A 5,103-nucleotide genomic window follows, 5' to 3' on the forward strand; every position below is an offset into this window, starting at 1 on the left:
TGCTGTACAATACAGGTTTTGGAGCAACATATGTTGCTATCTAGATAATGCCTTTTTCAGGGAACACCTTGCATAATACAGCAAAACGAAGACAAACTACATTTTACACATATAACAGCAGCATGTATCCGTAGTAGTGGAGTCCAAGTGCTGAACAGGCCCACCTGCAGTCCCAACCTGTCACCAATTGAAAACGTTTGGCGCATTATGCCATAAAAAATAAAAGGAGACCTATACTCTGGAGCAGCTGAAATTCTATATCAGCCAAGAATGGGACAACGTTCCACTTTCAAAATAGAAACTGGTCTCCCTTGTTCCCAAATGTTTACGAAGTGTTGTTAAAAGAAGACGTGATGCAACGCAATTTTTCAGTTTCAACATTTGACTTGTCTATGAACTATTTTCAATTAAATATAGGCATAACATTATTTGCAAACCATCAAAGTCTACTTAATCAACAATTTACACACTGTGCCTACTCTTAAAGAATTGGGGGTTAAAATTAATGGATACTTTGATCCAGCACTGGCTTAGAAATACACATGTCATGTTTTCATACCTCTTTCTAAAATACTTTGTGCACCAGATCATAGATGATTGAGTGATGCAACTATGTCAATATTGTATGTCCACTTCTGTGGCACCAAGAGAGAAAATATCATTTTAACCAGTACAAGAATGTTTCCAGCTGCTAACTAGCAGATAAGGCAAAATACATCATGGAGCAAGCATTTATTTGACCAGTGACAAGTCACTTACTGTAGGTTATTTACTGTCTCAAGGTAAATGCCTTTTGAATGAAAATTTGCTTTATTTCATTGTGGATGCAAGTGGTAGATTGGATGTTTAAAGCATGCTAGGATACCTGGTAGCCCAGACCAAGCAGGCAGTGCCACAGTTTGTGGGGGGCAGGTTGGGTTGAAAAGATTCCTGGATTAATTCCAATCTGTGTTAGTTATTATTCCCACCAATAGAATACTCCAGTAAGGGATAACTGCAGCTACACAGTGGCCAAAGGGCACCTCCTCAACTATTATTATCAACAGGGTGTACAGTCTTCATATTCTTCTATTGAGATGAGTTTTGCTCAGGGGTCTAGAAAGGAACTATTGCCCATAATTGAGGCTGTTTAAAGACTGTAATCGTGTGTTGAATTAGATACATTATGTGTGTGTGTAAAGTGTGTCTCATTTAAGTCCTTTTTCAGATATGTGCAGCTGGCCATTGAACTATAATCTCAAACAGCGGCTGAAGCTGAAAAGAGGAAATCAAACTGATAATGGTAACAATAAAATTAAACATTTAAAGTCACTTAGAGATCACAAAGCAATGAATTCCAGCCACAGTGGGGCTTCCAAAATTAAGATTCAAGGCAGAATTCCTGATATTTAATGTTTTTTAATCATGTTTACTGATGCCGCTGCAGAATTCTCCAGGTGTGTAATTGTAATTCTGTGGCTCTTCCAGGTCCTGAAGGGGGGAGCGTTCAAGTCTGAACAGAATCTATTTCATGTCTAATAAACACCTGCCATGACATTTGATAAGAACCCTCTCAGCTCAACCTTTCTAATTAAGAAAAGCATTGCCTTTTTCCTGGTCCAGTTCTGGCTCCCACTCATTTCCTCACAGCTCTGCGTGTCAGTCGTTGGTCAATGGTTGTGAAAACTGTGCCTTTCTCCTCCCCTCTGAGCACATTTACGGCCCATGACAGCTCATCTCAGGGGAGCGACACTCATTCTACTCTGGTGGAGTAAGAGTGGAGCCCAGAATACACTTCTCACACAGCAGTACAGCAGTACACCAGGGCCAAAAAGACTCATGCGTCACCTTTACTTGACCTAGTATGGACTAAGTCGCTCTCAGCAGGAAGCGGCCAAATGCCCCTTCTCCAAAGGAAAAAAAAAGGCTCAGAGTGAGCCGCAACACAGCCACAACAGCCCCTCAGCAGCAGACAGCCTTCAGTGGACAGCTCTGATACAGACAATGACACACACACACATCCCTCCAGGCAGCTGAATGATATTACATGTTGGGTTCAGACACAGGTGACAGGCTGTTATAAATAACTAAATGATTATAGCACAGCGCTTGTGTAAGCGCTGAGCCGTGAATAAATGTAACGTCATCAAAGTACAGCAATTATGGGAGTCATTAATCCCTGTCAGACATCTCCCACTGTATCCGAACCAGCAAAATAAATAGTCAGTGAATTACACATGGATCAAAAGGGTTGATACTTTTATTTCTCAGTAGAAATGTGATTCTGCTGAGGAGTTTCTGGATGCCCTTTTTGACTTTCAAAAGAGAGGGCTTCAGGCAAAGGTAATTCATGGCAGACAAGAAGAGAAAAAGAAAGCTTTGTGCAGGCAGGAGAAAGTATTCTGTGACTCACTGCCTACTTTACCCTCTTGTCACACACACAAAAAAGGCTTTTTTTTTTCTTTTTCTTTTTACTGGGGCACAAATCAGTCCTGGACGAATTTATTTTTTCATAACAGCATAAAAACTTACTTTTTGGGTACAAGCCATGTGATTGATTGGCTAAAATAATCTAGCTTTTTTTATTTTTAAATCATAAAGTATTTCTCTTCTGATTCAGCTTTCAGCAAAGCCGTTCATCAAAAAGATTTGGGCAAAAGGGGAATTGAAAAGGTTGCCAGTCCACCAGAGTGCACATATATTTCATACCTGTTGCTATATAAAAGCAGACGGAGCATCACAGGTCCCAAGGATTTTTACTCTGGGGCAACAGTGCTCAGTTTCTGCATGACATTCTGCTCTAAGAAAAATCATATTCTTTGATTAATAATATATTAATGTTGGCAGCTTATGGACATGCTCACTGTTGCTTGGTTACATCTGTTAATACATAGAATCTTTCATAATGTGTATTAATGCAACAAAAATAGCGGTCACGGAGATTGAATGTGGAAGATTGTGTGACATCTTGAAAACAAGCTGTAGATGTATACTCTGTGAATAGTTTTTCTTCGTCTATGAGCTCATATATTACATTTAAGATAAAAAAAAAAAAGCTCACACTTGGCCTTTTTCTTTTTGGTGTAAATCTCCTTTTGTGCCTGAGGTGTGGAACGGGGAATTTAAATGTTCAGCGAGGAAAGATGGAGAGGAAGTACATTTGGCAAGGTTGAAGAGAGTCAGGATCCTCCAGGCGCTTGGTAGTGTTCTAACCCCGGTGTAAATCCATCAGTGCCATTTTGTTAATGAACTGATCTATGATTTACACTGTCAGAGGAGCTCGTTTCCTTCTTCTGCCACTCGCAAACTGCTGACAGCGCCTCTCTGTATTCGGCAGACCTTTTGTGTTATTGTGAGTAAGCTGATTTGTGTTATTCATCTTAAATTCCTGATCCAGTCTGGTTCTCAGTTGATAACTGTGGGTCACTGCGTTCACAAGGAGAATAAATACTTTGGGGGGGGGGGGAGTTTTATTACATAAAACCCATCACCGTGCTGCTCTGGATGTTTGCCGTTTGCATACAGATCTTGTTCTTTTGTGCATAATTCATGGGGCATAATGGAGTTGCCTTATGCAGCACATATTTATAAAATAACATGCTTTTCAAAACCATAACAATAGAATTATTACAGCTGATTGAGTGACTATTAGAGCTAAGTACAATACAAGAATGCGTAATGGCAAAAACATTATTTTTCACATTCGTATCTCCATAAGCAAAATAAAAGCCAGAGTGTTTTGGTTTTAAGGTGTGATGGAAGAGATAAGAGCTGAGAGACATATGTGAGTACACTGAGGTGTAATGAGGCTTAATGTTACAGATGTGTGTATTCAGCTGAGTGCCAACCTCACTTAATGTGGCACGCTTTCTCTGGAGCTAAATCCAAACACATTTTACAACTCACAAACCCAACTTTACTCACTTAAAAAGATACAAGCCCATTCACAAAATGTGATAAAAGTTTATGTATACTGGTAAGACCACACTAACACATTCTGAACACACACAGCTTGATTCTTTGTCTTATTTAGTTTATCTTACTGGACTCAGTCCCAATTCAATCCTTACCCTTACCACCTAGCCCTATACCCATTCTCTTTGTGTGTCCAGGTGGGTGTCCTGATTGTTCTCAGGATGGGTTAGGGCAAAGTGTTAGGGGCTACATTTCTTTTCAAGCAAAGATCTGCAGAGGGAAACTCCAAACATTTCCCAGAATGCCTTGTGAATCATCAGCAAGATCTCGTTTCAAGTGACGAAATAAATTCAAAATAAGCTAATAAGATCTGAAAATTAAGGTACAGGTTTGACCCAGTGGTTAAGTTGTGCACCCCATGTACAGAGGCTATAGTCCTTAAGTGGGTGGCTGGAGTTGGTTTCCAAGCTGTGGTTCCTTACTCACACGTCAATCCCCACGCTCTTTCCCTGTTTCCTGGTCTATCCACTGTGCTATTCTCTTTTAATAAAGGCACTGAACTCTTTTGAACCTTACAAAATAATAATACAAAATGTTGAAATAATATTTAAAAAATCATATAATTATTTAGCAAGCATTAAAAGAACAGTTTTTATGCTGATGTCACTGTGAAACTTGCTAGCAAGCCAATGTTGCGTCTGTTTACATGAATGCTGTTGATGACCGTCAGGGTTATGGAGGGCTGTCCATTTCAAGAGGGAAAATTTCACCATTACCCCTGTTAACTCCATTCAGAAAGGCAAAAGGGGCACAAAATAAGAGGTAGGGGTTGAAAATAGGCAACAGGGTTGAGCCTAAATCTTCCGACAATATCACTCTTTTCAAGCATAAATCTGAGGTAGTTTTCATCCCAAAGAGTGAAACTCACCCATGGACCAATTAGTGATTAGAAGTAAGTGATAGAAAAACCATCAGAGAGATTAAAGGGGGAATGGGGGGTGCCTTGAAAGCCCTGGTGCCCTTGGCTATATTGAGTGTTTTTTAAGCAACTTTGGTGATGTAATACAAATCAAAGACAGGGCAAAAAAGATACCAGTATTTGTTTTGTTGATTAGGTGGACATTTTCTGATCTTCTCTTAATATCCTAGTCTGAAATATCTCAGTCCAGCTATGTAGAACAAATAAGATGTTTCAAGACTAAAAACTGA

The sequence above is a fragment of the Notolabrus celidotus genome, chromosome 1 (assembly GCF_009762535.1).
Source record: "Notolabrus celidotus isolate fNotCel1 chromosome 1, fNotCel1.pri, whole genome shotgun sequence".
NCBI lineage: Eukaryota > Metazoa > Chordata > Actinopteri > Labriformes > Labridae > Notolabrus > Notolabrus celidotus.